Consider the following 19,427-nt stretch of genomic DNA (forward strand, 5'->3'; position numbering starts at 1 on the left):
TCGACACGCGAGATACACGCTAACGGTCCACGGTAAGGCAAACGACACGAGTAAACGGCACACGCGACGCGCACACACGACGTGTGACAACGCGGGCGAACAGCACGCGCGACACGTGCTAACCAACGTGACTACGCGCGCGAATAGCTCAATGACGCGCATACGATGTCGCGCGCGAACAACGACAAATAAATAATTAAATAAAAGTATTTAAATTGGTATTAAACAAGTTAATTAACATTTATATTTATAAAAGCATGAGTTAAAACTATAGACTCGTTCTAATTAAATTGTTATTTTAATAACCCTCAAGCAAATCAATAATTAATTATTTAACTAAAACATGTGTGGTAACAACATAATAATTTTAACGTGCGTACAAGATCATTACACGGTTAATATAACTGGAACGGAATGAATCAAATATCTAATGCCAAAGTTAATACATACTCATTAATCGCAGATTAACGACGACGTGGTGCAATCCTATCGACCGACCACTTACCACAAAAAGGGTCACACGAGGTGCAGCCACAGAAAATCTTTAGATGTGAGATCTGGTGTGGCTAGCATCTCCTTTCTCTCCACCAACTGCTCACTCCTTCACAATTCTCTTCTCCCTCGTCTGCTGCGCACGCACGAACTGAAATGGTTGATTCGATTTATGAGTTCCGTGCATAGGGGGTGAAAAATGAAAGAAAATTGGATGCTTTTCCGTTGTCTGGGGATAGTCCCAAAAGGAGTAGCAAATGATTTTTAATAAAATGCTTTTGGATTCAATCGTGCTCCAGCTGCAAAATGATTTTTACTGTATGCATACGGACCTACGAATGGGGCTGGAGGTTCGATGTATCTTCCTGAGGCCAGGGATCTTCTACTACATCTGGAAGTCGCATACTGCTTTATTGGTTGTTCTCTCTTCAACCTTCCATGTGCCTCCACTCCATTCTTCAAACGCAACGACGCAAGGGGACGGGTGGGACTGGCCTGGTCGGGGCTCGGTGCTGGGCTTCGGCGCAGGTGTCGGGGAGCCGCGGCCAGGGGCAAGAACGCACACGCACGTGGGGGCTGGGGGCTCCATGTGGTCTGCGTTGCAGGGAGCAGGCACTGACCATGGTGGCAAACCCGCAGCAGCTAGCTACGGCGGAGCGGAGCGGGAGCGAGATAGACGAGGGAAGGGGGTAGACGACCTCACCTCACCAGACCATCACGATGAAGAACGGCGAGGGAAAACATGGACAGCAGGTCAGCGAAGCTCCGGTGGGGAAGGTGCTTGGCGTCGGGGTTTCTTCGACCGCTCGCCGGAGCCGGGCCACGCCACGCCGAGCTGCGCGCAGGAGAGCCAAGGGCGGAGCTGCGCCGCCGGAAAGGGTTGGTCGTGCCCGAGGGCAGGGAGGCGCTAGAGAGAGGGGAGCGGGGCGAGGGAGATGCAGGGGTTGTTCAAATGGTCGACATGGGTGGGCGGTTGGTGCTTTTCTACATCTGGGCAAGATGGACGGGGACAGACAGTTTTGAGGGAGATAACAAATGGGCCCCATGGCGCAGTACCACGCCCCAGCGAGGGAGACTGCCCGGTAGGGCCTGGGGCAAGGAGCACCTAGGCACAGCTGTGCCAGCACGCTCGACACGCGACGTGGCTGGGCCACAGGGCGTGGGAGATGGTCACTAAATTTGTTGTAGATCGCGTTCTAGTCGAGCGAGACGGTTGCACGAGACAGTGTAAGACGGAGACAGAGTTAGACGTGTGGTAGACATGGTTAGATAAAATTAGACGAAGATAGTCGGAGGCCCACGGGCCCAGGATGACGAGATAGATGTCGGAAGAGTAGATGGGGATAGACGAGAATAACCGACGCGAGCAGCATGCCGTTCGCGAGAAAAAGTGGTTCAGTGATCTCGCGAGAAAGGGCACGTGATCTGGAACAAGCCTGACGAGAGGAAGAAAAAATACATATATTATCAAGTTTTTTGGAATATTTTAGTTTTCGTAAATACTAAATTTTAGAGATAAAAATAATACCAGAGAATCTAGATTTCAGCTTAATACTCGAAAAAAGTTTCGAATGGTTAGAAAATCCCCCAAAACATGCTCGAGATAATTTTACATATTTCGAAAACTTTTTGCACTCATAAACATTATGCAATGGCATGAATGCAACAATCAAAGCTTCTCTATGATTTTATTCTACTATGCTAAAACTTATATATAATAAAATAACTCTCCATTATTTAGAAAAAAAGAAAAGAAAAGCAAGAAAAAGAGAGGGTAACACCTGAATTTGGTGAATATTAGAAAAGAAATTTTATACCCCTAAATTCAGGGTGTTACAAATCTAACCCGCTTAACAGAATCTCGCCCTCGAGATTCAAGAAGAGGCTAGCAAGAAAATAAGATTGGCTCATTGGTTTTTCATAGTTTGTTCTAACTCAACTTTAACTCTGCCAGCTTTAACTTGCGCACTGGTTGCTTTAACCTTCAGATGTTCACGACCCACTGATGCAATTCTTAAGGATCTCTTGGACTTGTGGGTTAGGACCCACTCACGGTTTCTCTGCGCTACTCTGATCTTGTTGGTTGATGTTAATCGCATTGCCATAATTGGGGTTAGCGGCTAACCCCCTTAACAGGAGCATTGATACGCACTTGGGGAAGATGCTGCCGACTCTGATCTTGACTGATTAAGAGAGGTTGTAGGATGTCAATCGAACAGGTGCAAGTGGGAAGGGTATATATAGAAAAGGTAAGCATAGATGGATTAAAGAGAGAAAAGGGAGAGCACCCAGCTACCTTACTCTATGGCAATCCGCTAGTAAAATGATGTCATTGCGGACCAAGGGCCACAACACATCAACACTCATCACAAAAAAGCAAACCAGTCATAACATACAAACAAACATCACAAGCATACAACAACAAACATTTCGTTGCTATATGTTCCTTTTAATTAAATGGTGGACTTTCTTAAGAAGGGAATAACTACTCTCTAAGGTTGTCGAAGGAGGAGGAGAAGAATAGTATGTGCAGGATAGGGGCATGGGCACAATAAAGGATGGAGTTAAAGCAAGCAATGTAAGCGACTAGGATAAGGATACGACCCAAGGCATAATGGGCAGAACACCACTCTCGAGTTGATATAGAAAAGTAGAGGTTCCAAAAAGCAGACCTAAGATAAGCATCGAGGCAAGATCTAGTGATTACAAAGGTAAGGGTGGTGTCAATAAAAAGCTATGACTTGCAATTCAACAGAGAAAAAGGGAACGACCAAGAGCAGAATGGGTAAGATAACACTCTTGAACTAAAACGGGAGAGGAGGCTTTAAAATGCAATGCAGGTGTAGGATAAGCATCAAGGTAAAGATCGAGGGATGACAAGGGTTAAGTGATAACAAACAAACGCACAGCAAAAGGATGTATTTTAGATAAAATTGCAAGGTGTCAAAGAAGGCGATCAGTCAATGATGAAATAGATGAGGCCTTATCCTCGAACAGGGATGGAAAAGAGGTGCTTTGAAGGGTAGGTTCAAAGTAAGCAGAAAGGCAAGGGCATATATATATCACGAGGGTTTTAGAGGTAATAACAGTCAAGGATGTAGGGGAGGAGGTAATAGGCATAAAACAAAGGATATAAGTACCATACAAGATGGAGTTAAGATAGGACCTGTAAATGGAAAAGGTGAGAATACGTCCAAGGGCCAGATAGGTAAACTGCTACTCTCAAATTGAGGTGGAAGAGAGGGGATTTTTAAAGAGTAGAAATAAAGATGAGTATCAAGGCAAGATCGATGGACGACAAGGTGAGGGTTATAGAAAATAAAAACACCTCAAGGGATAGAATTAACACAAAACTTGTAAGGCGACAAGAAGTGAAAAGAAATTAAGGGAGAGGTAGGTACCTCGCAACTCTCAAACTGGGTTGAAATAAAGTGGAGGCTTTCAAAGGACAAGTTTAAGGTAAGCATTTAGGTAGAAGACATAAATATCGCAAGGGTCAAACGAGATAACAGACAAGGGTATGAGAGAACAGATGAAGGCATAGAAGAGCTTGTGGTATGAGTACAACAAAGAATGGAGTTGCGCCCAAGCTTACACTTGGTAAAGAAGAGGATATAGCCAAGTGTGAGGTAAGTAAAAAAATCGCTCTCAAATTGGAATATGAAGTTGGAGATTTTAGATAACAGACATAACGTAATCACCAAGGTAAGATCAAGGGGTGAGAAAGGTAAAGGTAATAGCAAACAAAAGTAGGCAAAGGATGGAGTTAAAAACTCGCAAGGGACAAAGAAGATGATATGCCCAAGAGAAAATAGGTAAAACATACAACTCTCAAATTGAGATGGGAGAGGGGAGACTTTAAAGGGTAGGTATAAGATGAACATCAATGCAAGATATAGAAGTATCAAGGGTAAAGGTGATAATCATAAAGAGCATAGCAAAGGATGGACTTAAGTCAAGACTCGCGAAATGGCAAAATGGAGAAAACAATCACTGGTAAGGTAGGTAAGGTTCCAACAAAATGGTTGAAGTAAAAGAAATTATTACCGAGGGAAGTTATATGGAAACGATGAGAACGTTAAGGATGTGAGGAATAGAACGATCACTCATAGATCATGAGGAAACAAAGGTGGTCAAGAGCATGTAAATTGAAATGTCTTAAACAAACATTGGGGTACAAAGGTAAGCATTTATATAAAAAGTAAGAGTATGCAAGATTCCGAAGGTGTGAGCATACTAAGACCAAGGGAGTACGAATAGCCGAAAGATAGTGACTTAACAACAGAATAGGAAAGGGTCTCAAAAGACAGGATGATCATGGACATATAAACTGAAATGTTTAAGTAGGCAGTAGAAATTCAGAGGTAAGTATTTAAAACAAGGGTATTGAAGAATCCGGGGATACGAGCATGTCAATACCAATGGAATAGAGATTGCTAAATGGTGGCAATTTAATGACAGAAGAGGAAACAATCCGAAAAACAAGAAGGTTATGGTCAGGGGGCATCTACAAAGATGTCACAAGCACAAGAGCAAGATCAGATCTAATAGATTGAGAGAAGTATAGACCACACTAGGATAAAATACTTTTGGCAAGGGGGCATATAGGAGCACAACATAGAATTAGTCGAGGTGACTAATATTTTGAAGCAGAATCAAGGATGAGGTGAAGTAACAGTCAATAAGTCCTTAAAACGGTCAATGCTACTCTAGGCTAGCGGTCCTACAGTCAGCACGGCTTTGATACCACTTATGTCACACCCGGTTTTAGAAGGCAAACCGAATGCGAACCATGTACGTGCCAGGATCAGCAATTCACGTACACAACAGTTACATAACTGGACATCATCACACAGTGCTCAAATAATAACATAAAAGGGTAATAATAGTCGATTACATCATATGTCTGAGACATCCACATAGTCTTTACAATAATCAAAGTGCGGAAAAGAAACATAGATACACGCGGCCTTCACAGGCAGCCGACTGGGGGTTGCCGCTAACCCACGCCTAAATCTCGTCGTAATATTAGAACTCCTGGAAGTCTCCTTCTACGGCTTCATCTTCTCCTGAGCAGTGGTTGCAATGCAGACAACCTGGGGATGGGGGGTTTGGTGTGTAGAGCAAGGGTGAGTACACATCAACATACTCAGCAAGTGTCCTGTTTGGTTGTAGTGGACTAGCTTTATGTGGGGCTAAGTCAAGCAATTGCTTTTAGTTGGTCAGATTATTATTACTAGTAGAGAAAGCCAAGTTTTAGAATTAACCCACGTTATTAACCCAAACGTACCCTTTCCAAACGGAAAGAATACCACTTACTGTTACCATAGTTAATGCCAAACCATCATTCTCATTGCCACCTGTAATCCGAACATCTCTGATCAAGTGCCACTAATCAATGGAGCTCCCTTGGCCGCTCATAACCGCGAGCACGGCTGATATATCAGTTTCATAACACTCTGCAGAGGTTGTGCACTTTACCCACAAGCCGTGATTCCCTCTTGCCTCGGGCCGATCAAACCCTTAAACACTACCAAGGTGAATAGGCAGGGTCTCACTACGTAGCCTTTACAAAGATTCCCTGGGGTTGTAGCCGCCCGTTAGGTTTCCTAAATGCACCGCACTCCTCCTCAAGGGGCGAACCAACCTTAGCAGAGCGAGCCGCATACACCGAGCCCCATTAACGGCACGACGGCGAAGCGAACTACACCCCAGTTCCTCTAATTACTCAGCTAAGGGCATCCCATTCCACCCTTATGGTTGCACTGTTTTCCCGGGCGGTCATCCAACGAACAGGTCCTTACGGAGAAGCACTCGAGAAACCGCTCGAGCCCCCTTAAATGCCACAAGTATATCATAATAAAGAAGGGAAACAGCGTATCATTGATAAATCTCATCATGTTCATTGATTATGGTTAAGCACTAGCATAAAGCTAAACCATAATAATCCAACCCAAATAGGTAAACAAGGACATGGATAACAAAAACTAGTCAATCCTTAGGTATAACTGTGTAAATGCGGGAATTGAATTATAGAATGTATAGGACAAAGATAGGTCAAGGGACACTTGCCTTCACCAAACAGATGCTCAGGGTCTTCATCCTCGTAGAACTCGAAGAGTTCGATCACTTGGTCGCCAAGCTTGATCATCGATCCCTCGAAGCTCGGAAACGGATCACAGTCTATTCGTGACGCACAGCGAATACAAACAGGCACAAACAAACATATATATATATATGCATAAGAACATTACACCATTCAAATAAAAAAATAACAAAATATGCAAAACGAAGTAGAGTGCGTTACTACGGTCACACGAGGAAAAGAAGCGTCGAAATCGAAGCTATGGTCAAGAAGTTAACGGGTTTACGCTAAACAAATACTAATTAAAACATTTGATTCGACCTGATTATATTAATCGATATTTATTATATAAGCCTAAGTGGAATACTACGCATTTAATCTAGTTAGAATGTTAATCTAATAAATATTAGTCGAGCGAACCTTAAGTTAATTATCTAAAACATATGACCTGACGAATTAACGTTATTAACATGAGTAATTATAAGCAAAAACAATTTATTATCACACACAGACGCCGCACGACCCACGTGATCGACACGCGAGATACACGCTAACGGTCCACGGTAAGGCAAACGACACGAGTAAATGACACACGCGACGCACACACACGACGTATGACAACGCGGGCGAACAGCACGCGCGACACGTGCTAACCAACGTGACTACGCGCGCGAACAGCTCAATGACGCGCATACGATGTCGCGCGCGAACAATGACAAATAAATAATTAAATAAAAGTATTTAAGCTGGTATTAATCAAGTTAATTAACATTTATATTTATAAAAGCATGAGTTAAAACTATAGACTCGTTCTAATTAAATTGTTATTTTAATAACCCTCAAGTAAACCAATAATTAATTATTTAACTAAAACATGTGTGGTAACAACATAATAATTTTAACGTGCGTACAAGATCATTACACGGTTAATATAACTGGAACGGAATGAATCAAATATCTAATGCCAAAGTTAATACATACTCATTAATCGCAGATTAACGACGACGTGGTGCAATCCTATCGACCGACCACTTACCACAAAAAGGGTCACACGAGGTGCAGCCACAGAAAATCTTTAGATGTGGGATCTGGTGTGGCTAGCATCTCCTTTCTCTCCACCAACTGCTCACTCCTTCACAATTCTCTTCTCCCTCGTCTGCTGCGCATGCACGAACTGAAATGGTTGATTCGATTTATGAGTTCCGTGCATAGGGGGTGAAAAATGAAAGAAAATTGGACGCTTTTCCGTTGTCTGGGGATAGTCCCAAAAGGAGTAGCAAATGATTTTTAATAAAATGCTTTTGGATTCAATCGTGCTCCAGCTGCAAAATGATTTTTACTGTATGCATACGGACCTACGAATGGGGCTGGAGGTTCGATGTATCTTCCTGAGGCCAGGGATCTTCTACTACATCTGGAAGTCGCATACTGCTTTATTGGTTGTTCTCTCTTCAACCTTCCATGTGCCTCCACTCCATTCTTCAAACGCAACGACGCAAGGGGACGGGTGGGACTGGCCTGGTCGAGGCTCGGTGCTGGGCTTCGGCGCAGGTGCCGGGGAGCCGCGGCCAGGGGCAAGAACGCACACGCACGTGGGGGCTGGGGGCTCCATGTGGTCTGCGTTGCAGGGAGCAGGCACTGACCATGGTGGCAAACCCGCAGCAGCTAGCTACGGCGGAGCGGAGCGGGAGCGAGATAGACGAGGGAAGGGGGTAGACGACCTCACCTCACCAGACCATCACGATGAAGAACGGCGAGGGAAAACATGGACAGCAGGTCAGCGAAGCTCCGGTGGGGAAGGTGCTTGGCGTCCGGGTTTCTTCGACCGCTCGCCGGAGCCGGGCCACGCCACGCCGAGCTGCGCGCAGGAGAGCCAAGGGCGGAGCTGCGCCGCCGAAAAGGGTTGGTCGTGCCCGAGGGCAGGGAGGCGCTAGAGAGAGGGGAGCGGGGCGAGGGAGATGCAGGGGTTGTTCAAATGGTCGACATGGGTGGGCGGTTGGTGCTTTTCTACATCTGGGCAAGATGGACGGGGACAGACAGTTTTGAGGGAGATAACAAATGGGCCCCATGGCGCAGTACCACGCCCCAGCGAGGGAGACTGCCCGGTAGGGCCTGGGGCAAGGAGCACCTAGGCACAGCTGTGCCATCACGCTCGACACGCGACGTGGCTGGGCCACAGGGCGTGGGAGATGGTCACTAAATTTGTTGTAGATCGCGTTCTAGTCGAGCGAGACGGTTGCACGAGACAGTGTAAGACGGAGACAGAGTTAGACGTGTGGTAGACATGGTTAGATAAAATTAGACGAAGATAGTCGGAGCTGGCCCACGGGCCCAGGATGACGAGATAGACGTCGGAAGAGTAGATGGGGATAGACGAGAATAACCGACGCGAGCAGCATGCCGTTCGCGAGAAAAAGTGGTTCAGCGATCTCGCGAGAAAGGGCACGTGATCTGGAACAAGTCTGACGAGAGGAAGAAAAAATACATATATTATCAAGTTTTTTGGAATATTTTAGTTTTCGTAAATACTAAATTTTAGAGATAAAAATAATACCAGAGAATCTAGATTTCAGCTTAATACTCGAAAAAAGTTTCGAATGGTTAGAAAATCCCCCAAAACATGCTCGAGATAATTTTACATATTTCAAAAACTTTTTGCACTCATAAACATTATGCAATGGCATGAATGCAACAATCAAAGCTTCTCTAGGATTTTATTCTACTATGCTAAAACTTATATATAATAAAATAACTCTCCATTATTTAGAAAAAAAGAAAAGAAAAGCAAGGAAAAGAGAGGGTAACACATGAATTTGGTGAATATTAGAAAAGAAATTTTATACCCCTAAATTCAGGGTGTTACAACGTGGTCGTGGTCGTGGTCGAGGTCGTGGCCGTGGGATGGGTGCCCGCTTGGCCCACGGGTTTGCGGCATTCTTCTCCATGTGCCGAAACATTGCTGCGGATGTCCATGAGGTGGCTCGACGTCAGCGGGAGACTGACGACAACCTACGTCGTCAAGCTTCCGCTTTGGGTACTCTTTTCGCCCCCCGCTCTCCTGATGTACCTCTCCACCCTCCTCCTCCAGAGGTCAACGAGTGGTACCAGCAGGCATATGGGGTGCCTTTTACGACAGCTGATGATGTCGAAGAAGAAGAAGAAACTTATTTTGATGATCGGGAGCAGTTTGTCCCGCCTCCGTATCACGGGGATCTGGGCCAATCGTCCTCTTACCCTCCGCCCCAGGATCCCTCTGGCAGTGCTCCTCCCCCGACCCAATCTGGGAAAGAACACTTTGCCTCTGACCTGGCGCACCACCTCTTTGCTCCTCATCATCCTCCTCCCCACTGGTGATCATTGGATTGGCGCTTCTCTCTCTCTTTTTGGTTCTTGTTGCCAAAAAGGGGGAGAAGGTTTATTATGCAGTACCCCTTTATTTTTGTAATGAACAATCGGTCTGTAATAACTATTTGGTCTCTCGTATGATGCATGCATGGCTCTAATGCCATAAACATTTTTATGATGTGATGAGATGAGTTCTCATTATTGTAATAGTTGTAGAATTTTTCATATCATATGCTATGCAATAATGAGCTTGAATGTGTAATTTTTACTCTTTCTATCCAATTATGTTTCATACCCCATTGTTTTGTGTATGGTGTTGATTGTTCTCTCTCTCTAAATATGTTGCAAATTGACATATCAAGTCAATGTTAATATCGCAAAACTCATGCACATATTTAGGGGGAGCTACACATACATAAAAGATTTTATCTCGCAACTACTTGTAACTTTTAATTCTTATTTCTATTCTAGTTTGTTTTGGCATCAATCACCAAAAAGGGGGAGATTGTAAGTGCAATCAACCCTAATTGAGGGTTTTGGTGATTAATGACAAAACAAACTGAGATTCTAACAAGTTTGCTCCTAGCATGTACACAGAAATTCTACAGACAGGAGAAGCACATATCTTACGAGCATAAAAGTATAAAGCACAACGATTTAAAATTCCACATCAAATGGCGTGCTCCAAGTGCTAAGAAACAACGGCGGTGCTAAATTTATAATTCTTGAGTCATAGGAATCGCCGTACAATTAAGAGGGATCCGCGACGGTTAAGTAAGTTGTGCAATGAGCCAAGTTCAAAATCTTTTGAAAACATCTTGGAGATCATTTTTCCAGATCATGAATGCCCTTGAGAAAAACAAATTTTGCTTCCCACAAAGACTCCTTTTGTTCTCTTCAAAATACTCAAAATTTGGTTTCAGCCCCCAAAACCGGTTCAACCGGTCCTGAAACCGGTTCAACCGGTTTCGGTACTGTTCACCTGCCACCTCTGCTCTGACCTGTCTGACAGTCAGAGCTGTCAGAAAAGTCGCAGCAGATATTTTTCAGAAACCGGTTGAGCCGAATTTTTTCCCTACTCAGCCGGTTTTGAAACCGGTCGAGTCTCCGGCTGAGTAGCTCAGTGGACCGGGATCCCCCTGGTAGAAACCGGTTCAACCGGTCTGAAAACCGGTTCAACCGGTTTTTGCTCCTTTTCTCCCAACGGCTGCCAGCTTTTGGGGGATCCTTTATATACCCCCTCACACTCTCTCTCTCATTTACTTCTGCCTCTCCCACAAATTCTTGGCTGACCAACCTTCAAACAAGCGCATTCATTTCACCTTTCACACCCGCAATCGCATCTCCTTCAATCATTTGAAGGACCCTTGGTGTGAGGTGAACTCGATCGAACTCGCTGTCAATTTCATCTCGATTCTCCCATTCTCTTTGTTCTTGAGCTCGTTGCAAACTTAACCGTGTGTGGATTTGTTACTCTTGGAACCTCGTGTTCCTTGACGGTTAGAGGTTGCTTGGGAGTCTCCAAATTTGTGGACGACCCCAAGAAGTTTGTATCACCCGCTCTTTGAGCTGATTTGAGAAGAGATTGCCTTGACCTTTGTGGTCGGCTTGTGGAGGATTAGGGTTGGAAAAGACCCGACCCTTTGTGGGTTCCTCAACGAGGAGTAGGACACCTTTGTGGTGGTTGCCGAACCTCGGGTTATATCGCGTGTTCTTGTGTGTTCTTGTCAAGCGCTTTATATTCGGTAGTTGGTTCATATTATTCATTCGAGTAGATTTTGTGTAGGGCAAGTCTTTAGCTTATTCTCCACTACTTCGTATTTGTTCAACAGATTATCTAATTTAAGTTGAGCAGGTTCAAACTTGTTCAGTTGTAATTAAAATCGACTGAACCGGTTTGCACCAGTGCAACTTTAATTTAACCTATCTCGAAGTTTTAGTGAAAATTTTCAGGTGTAGCCTATTCACCCCCCCCCCTCTAGGCTACTTTCACTTGGGGTGCCAAATACCAAACTTAGGTATATGAACTAAATATCTCAAGATTCGTTTTACGGCCCTAAGGTGAACTTCCTTAGGATCGGCTTGGAATCTTGCACACATGCATACGGAAAGCATAATATCCGATCGAGATGCACATAAATAGAGTAAAGATCCTATCATCGACCGGTATACCTTTTGATCTACGGATTTACCTCCCGTGTCGAGGTCGAGATGCCCATTGGTTCCCATGGGTGTCTTTATGGGCTTGGCATCCTTCATCCCAAACTTGGTGAGTATGTCTTGAATGTACTTCGTTTGGCTGATGAAGGTGCCCTCTTGGAGTTGCTTCACTTGAAATCCTAAGAAATACTTCAACTCCCCCATCATTGACATCTCGAATTTTTGAATCATGATCCTACTAAACTCTTCACAAGTAGATTTGTTAGTAGACCCAAATATGATATCATCAACATAAATTTGGCATACAAACAAATCATTTGCAATTGTTTTAGTAAAGAGAGTAGGATCGGCTTTTCCGACTTTGAAGCCATTAGCGATAAGAAAATCTCTAAGGCATTCATACCATGCTCTTGGGGCTTGCTTGAGCCCATAAAGCGCCTTATAGAGTTTATACACATGGTTAGGGTACTCACTTTCTTCAAAGCCGGGAGGTTGCTCAACATAGACCTCCTCCTTGATTGGTCCATTGAGGAAGGCACTTTTCACGTCCATTTGATAAAGCTTAAAGCCATGGTAAGTAGCATAGGCAAGTAATATACGAATTGACTCAAGCCTAGCTACGGGTGCATAGGTTTCACCGAAATCCAAACCTTCGACTTGTGAATAACCCTTGGCCACAAGTCGGGCTTTGTTCCTTGTCACCACACCATGCTCATCTTGCTTGTTGCGGAAGACCCACTTGGTTCCTACAACATTTTGATTAGGACGTGGAACAAGATGCCATACCTCATTCCTCGTGAAATTGTTGAGTTCCTCTTGCATTGCCAACACCCAATCCGAGTCTCTTAATGCGTCTTCCACCCTATATGGCTCAATAGAAGACACAAAAGAGTAATGTTCACAAAAATGAGCGACACGAGATCAAGTGGTTACCCCCTTATGAATATCGCCGAGGATGGAGTTCACGGGGTGATCTCGTTGTACCGCTTGGTGGACTCTTGGGTGTGGCGGTTTTGGACCCTCATCATCTTCCTTGTCTTGATCATTGGCATCTCCCCCTTGATCATTGTCCTCCTCTTGAGGTGGCTCATCTTCTTGATCTTTATTTTCATCCTCTTGAGCTTGATCCTCATCTTGGGTTGGTGGAGATGCTTGAATTGAAGATGATGGTTGATCTTGTGCTTGTGGAGGCTCTTCGGATTCCTTAGGACACACATCCCCAATGGACATATTCCTTAGTGCGTCGCATGGAGCCTCTTCATCATCTAACTCATCAAGATCAACTTGCTCTACTTGAGAGTCGTTAGTCTCATCAAACACAATGTCACAAGAAACTTCAACTAGTCCAGTGGACTTGTTAAAGACTCTATATGCCCTTGTGTTTGAGTCATAACCAAGTAAAAAGCCTTCTACAGCCTTAGGAGCAAATTTAGATTTTCTACCTCTTTTAACAAGAATAAAACATTTGCTACCAAAGACTCTAAAATATGAAACATTGGGCTTTTTACCGGTGAGGAGTTCATAGGATGTCTTCTTGAGGATTCGGTGAAGGTAGAGACGGTTGATGGCGTAGCAAGCGGTGTTGATTGCTTCCGCCCAAAACCGGTCCAAAATATTGTACTCATCAAGCATGGTCCTCGCCATGTCAAGTAGAGTTCTATTCTTCCTCTCCACTACACCATTTTTTGTGGCGTGTAGGGAGAAGAGAACTCATGCTTGATGCCCTCCTCCTCAAGAAAGCCTTCTATTTGTGAGTTCTTGAACTCCGTCCCATTGTCGCTTCTAATCTTTTTTATTCTTAATCCGAACTCATTTTGAGCCCGTCTCAAGAATCCCTTCAAGGTCTCTTGGTTTTGAGATTTTTTCTGCAAAAAGAACACCCAAGTGAAGCGAGAATAATCATCCACAATAACTAGACAATACTTACTCTCGCCGATGCTTATGTAAGCTATCGGGCCGAATAGGTCCATGTGGAGTAGCTCAAGTGGCCTGTCAGTCGCCATGATGTTCTTGTGTGGATGATGAACACCAACTTGCTTCCCTGTTTGACATGCGCTACAAATCATGTCTTTCTCAAAATGAACATTTGTTAGTCCCAAAATGTGCTCTCCCTTTAGAAGCTTATGAAGATTCTTCATCCCAACGTGGGCTAGTCGGCGATGCCAGAGCCAACCCATGTTAGTCTTATCAATTAAGCAAGTGTCGAGTTCAGCTCTATTAAAATCAACTAAGTATAGCTGACCCTCTAACACTCCCTTAAATGCTACTAAATCATCACTTCTTCTAAAGACAGTAACACCTATATCCGTAAAAAGACAATTGTAGCCCATTTGCATAATTGAGAAACTGAAAGCAAGTTGTAATCTAAGGAATCTATAAGAAAAACATTGGAAATAGAATGGTCAGGTGATATAGCAATTTTACCAAGTCCTTTGACCAAACCTTGATTTTCATCCTCGAATGTGATAGCTCTTTGGGGATCATGGTTTTTCTCATAGGAGGAGAACATCCTTTTCTCCCCAGTCATGCGGTTTGTGCACCCGCTATCAATGATCCAACTTGAGCCCCCGGATGCATAAACCTACAAAACAAATTTAGGCCTTGTTCTTAGGTACCCAAACGGTCTTGGGTCCTTTGACATTAGAAACAAGCACCTTGGGTACCCAAACACAAGTCTTTGAGCCCTTGTGTTTGCCCCCAACATATTTGGCAACTACTTTGCCTGATTTGTTAGTGAGCACATAAGAAGCATCAAATTTTTAAATGAAACATTGGGTTCATTTGATGCAATAGGAGTTTTCTTTTTAGGTAATTTAACATGAGTGGATTGCCTAGAGCTAGATGCCTCACTCTTATACATAAAGCATGATGAGAGCCAGAGTAAGACTTCCTAGAATGAATTCTCTTGATTTTGTGTTCGGGATAACCAGCAGGATATAAAATGTAGCCTTCATTATCCTGAACCATGGGAGCTTTGCCCTTAACAAAGTTAGACAATTTCTTAGGGGCATTAAGCTTGACATTGTCTCGCTGTTGGAAGCCAATGCCATCCTTAATACTAGGGTGTCTCCCACTATAGAGCATGCTTCTAGCAAATTTAAATTTTCCATTTTCTAAGTCATGCTCATTGATTTTAGCACTAAGTTGAGCTATGTGATCATTTTGTTGTTTAATTAAAGCTAGGTGATTATGAATAGCATCAATATTAATGTCTCTACATCTAGTACAAATAGTAACATGCTCAATGATAGATGTAGAGGGTTTGCGAACATTTAATTCATCAATCTTAGCATGTAACATGACATTTTCATTTTTAAGATTGGAAACAATATCATTGCAAACATTTAAATTTTTAGCCTTAGTAATTAATTTATCATTTTCTATCTTAAGGCTAGCAATTGATTCATTCAACTTGTCAATCTTAGCAATCAAAGCATTATCATTTTTAAGTCTGACAAGAGAATCATCACAAACATTTAAATTCTCAACCTTAGCAATTAATTTAGCATTCTTATTTCTAAGGTTGGAAATAGTATCATGGCAAGTGCTTAGCTCACTAGTTAATTTTTCATATTTTTCTACTTCCTGAGCATAAGCATTTTTAACCTTAACATGCTTCTTATTTTCCTTAATAAGGAAGTCCTCTTGGCTATCCAAGAGTTCATTCTTCTCATGAATAGCACCTATTAATTCATTCAATTTTTCCTTTTGTTGCATGTTTAGGTTGGCAAAAAGGGCAAGCAAGTTATCCTCATCATCACTAGATGTTGCATATTTAGTGGAGGCTCTAGATTTTACCTTCGTTTTGTCGTCCTTTGCCATGAGGCATTTGTGGCCGACGTTGGGGAGAGAAGACCCTTGTTGACGGCGATGTTTGTGGCGTCCTCGTCGGAGGAGGAGTCGGTGGAGCTCTCATCGGAGTCCCACTCCCGACAAACATGGGCATCACCGCCCTTCTTCTTGTAGTACTTCTTCTTCTCCTTCCTTCTTCCCTTCTTGTCGTCGCCCCTATCACTATCACTTGATAATGGACATTTAGCAATGAAATGACCGGGCTTACCACACTTGTAGCAAACCTTCTTGGAACGGGGTTTGTAGTCTCTCCCCTTCCGTTGCTTGAGGATTTGACGGAAGCTCTTGATGATGAGCGTCATCTCCTCATTATCGAGCTTGGAGGCGTCGATGGGAAGCCTACTCGACGTAGACTCTTCCTTCTTCTCCTCCCTCGCTTTGAAGGCGACGGGTTGCACCTCGGGTGTGGAGGTGGCGCCCCGCTCGATGATTTGTTTGGAGCCTTTGATCATTAACTCGAAGCTCACAAACCTTCCTATCACTTCCTCGGGAGACATTAGTTTATATCTAGGATCACCATGAATTAATTGAACTTGTGTAGGGTTAAGAAAAACGAGTGATCTTAGAATAACCTTGACCATTTCATGGTCATCCCATTTGGTGCTCCCGAGGTTGTGCACTTGGTTCACCAAGGTCTTAAGCCGGTTGTACATGGCTTGTGGCTCCTCTCCTTGGTTGAGCATAAATCGACCGAGCTCCCCCTCGATCGTTTCCCGCTTGGTGATCTTGGTCACCTCATCTCCTTCGTGTGCGGTCTTGAGTACGTCCCAAATTTCTTTGGCACTCTTCAACCCTTGCACCTTATTATACTCGTCTCGACTTAGAGAGGCGAGGAGTATAGTAGTGGCTTGGGAATTGAAGTGCCGAATTTGGGCTACCTCGTCCGAATCATAGCCTTCATCCCCCACGGATGGTTCCTGCGCACCAAACTCAACAATGTCCCAAATGCTAGCGTGGAGTGAGGTTAGATGGTGCCTCATTTTATCACTCCACATACAATAATCTTCACCGTTAAAAACCGGTGGTTTGCCTAGTGGGACGGAAAGTAAAGGAGTGTGTTTGGAAATGCGAGGATAGCGTAAAGGGATCTTACTAAACTTCTTGCGCTCATGGCGCTTAGAAGTGACGGACGGCGTGTCGGAGCCGGAGGTGGAAGGCGACAAAGAGTCGGTCTCATAGTAGACCACCTTCTTCATTTTCTTCTTCTTGTCGCCACTCCGGTGTGACTTGACGCGGGGAGGTGATTCCTCCCTCTTCTTGTTGCTCGACTCCCCCGATGGAGCTTTCCCGTGGCTTGTGGCGGGCTTCTCGCCGGTCACCATCTCCTTCTTGGCGTGAGCTCCCGACATCACTTCGAGCGGTTAGGCTCTAATGAAGTATCGGGCTCTGATACCAATTGAAAGTCGCCTAGAGGGGGTGGATAGGCAAATCTGAAATTTATAAACTTTAAGCACCACTACAAGCCGGAGTTAGTGTTAGAAATATAATCGAGTCCGAAAGAGAGGGCAAAAAACAAATCACAAGCAAATGAAGAGTGTGACAGGATGATTTGTTTTACCGAGGTTCGGTTCTTGCAAACCTACTCCCCGTTGAGGTGGTCACAAAGACCGGGTCTCTTTTAACCCTTTCCCTCTCTCAAACGGTCACTTAGACCGAGTGAGCTTTTCTCCTCAACCAATTGGGACACTTAGTCCCCACAAGGATCACCACACAATTGGTGTCTCTTGCTTTGATTACAAATGTCTTGGAAACAAGAAATAGGGAAGAAGAAAAGTGATCCAAGCGCAAGAGATCAAAAGAACACGGCAAAACTCTCTCTTCTAGTCACTAATTGCTTTGAGTGGAATTGGGACTTGGAGAGATTTTGATTCAATCTATTTGTGTCTTGTATCGAATGCACTAGCTCTTGTATTGAATGTGTTGGCTGAAAACTTAGATGCCTTGAAGTGTGGTGGTTGGGGGATATTTATAGCCCCAACCACCAAAGTGGCCGTTGGGGAAGGCTGCTGTCGATGGGCGCACCGGACACTGTCCGGTGCGCCAGCCACGTCACCCAACCGTTAGGGTTCGACCGTTGGAGCTCTGACAAGTGGGGCCACCGAAAAGTCCAGTGGTGCACCGGACAGTCACTGTTCACTGTCCGATGCGCCTTCTGGCGCCTGCTCTGACTCTGCGCGCGCTGTCCGTGCACTGTTCACTTTTGCAGACGACCGTTGGCGCTGTTAGCCGTTGCTCCGTTTGGCACACCGGACAGTCCGGTGCTACACCGGACAGTCCGGTGAATTATAGCGGAGTGGCTCCCCAAATTCCCGAAGCTAGCGAGTTGGAGTTGATCCACCCTGGTGCACCGGACACTGTACGGTGGCACACCGGACAGTCCGGTGCGCTAGACCAGGGCAACCTTCGGTTTTCTTTTGCTCCTTTCTTTTGAACCCAATCTTGGACTTTTTATTGGTTTGTGTTGAACCTTTGGCACCTGTAGAACTTATAATCTAAAGCAAACTAGTTAGTCCAATTATTTGTGTTGGGCAATTTAACCACCAAAATCATTTAGAAAAAGGTTTGACCCTATTTCCCTTTCAATAACAATATGGGTTCTAAAGTTTAAAAATCCATACACATTGTATGGAACACAGGATAAGCGTGCAAATCCTAAAAAACTTGACCGGCGAGGGTAAAACAGCCCTCAGACGTTATATATTAAGAAGACCGTCCACGACCATGACCGGGATAAGGCCTTAGACCTATTCTTTAACGTGGACAAATGAGAGGATTTTTAAACAAATAGCCTAAAATTCACTTCCACGAAGAGTCGACCTACACAACCTTCACACATTATACTACTTAAGACTACAGTGTAGGCGTTCACGGTGCACGGTTCTGCCCCCTCCTTCCACACCCCCTGACATCCTCCCTCTCTGCCCCATCTGCGATCCCCCTCACTCGCAATCCCTGGAGGGGACACGCCGGCACAGGAGCTGGCGGGGCGGAGCCGGTGGCCATCTTCCGGGTGATGGCGGACCTCCTCGGCGACCCGGCGTGGCCGCAGCTCCACCCGCGGCCTTGCACCGACACGCCAAGGCCTGGCCTGCAGTGCAAGCTCGCGCCCGACGACGCGCGCGTGCTCCGCGCCACCCGCCTCCACCTAGGCCTCGACGTCGCCACCCCGCACTGCAGGCCCGGGGCCAGGCTCGACCCAACCTCCGGACGCTCTCCATCTTCGGTTGTTTCGGCGCCTCCCAGGCCCCCGTTGAGCTGCCGCTCGCGCTGTTCATGTCGTCGTCCTCGCTCGAGCAGATCGTGCTTAGGTCCAACCCCAGCCTCACCTCCCCCATACCAGCGACGTTGGTTATCATTGTTTTTAGGGGGAAATGGTGTATTAGTATTGACACATCGCGTATTCATTTGAAGTCTCGTAATTGATTAATAACATCTTGTTGACCACAGATGTAGCTATTAGACAATATATGGGTTTGATATGTGAACATGTATG

At 44.8% G+C, this 19,427-nt stretch overlaps 1 long non-coding RNA gene across 1 annotated transcript; it reads right to left on the bottom strand.

Moving 5' to 3' along the window:
• Positions 1–346: 346 nt before the first annotated feature.
• On the bottom strand, positions 347–1,189 carry LOC109944893 (uncharacterized). Its single transcript, XR_002268236.1, has 2 exons — positions 825–1,189; positions 347–643 (listed from the first exon to the last, which is right to left on the bottom strand). It is a non-coding gene; the product is annotated as an uncharacterized lncRNA (long non-coding RNA).
• Positions 1,190–19,427: the final 18,238 nt, after the last annotated feature.

Source organism: Zea mays, chromosome 3 (assembly GCF_902167145.1).
Source record: "Zea mays cultivar B73 chromosome 3, Zm-B73-REFERENCE-NAM-5.0, whole genome shotgun sequence".
In the NCBI taxonomy this organism is placed as follows: domain Eukaryota; kingdom Viridiplantae; phylum Streptophyta; class Magnoliopsida; order Poales; family Poaceae; genus Zea; species Zea mays.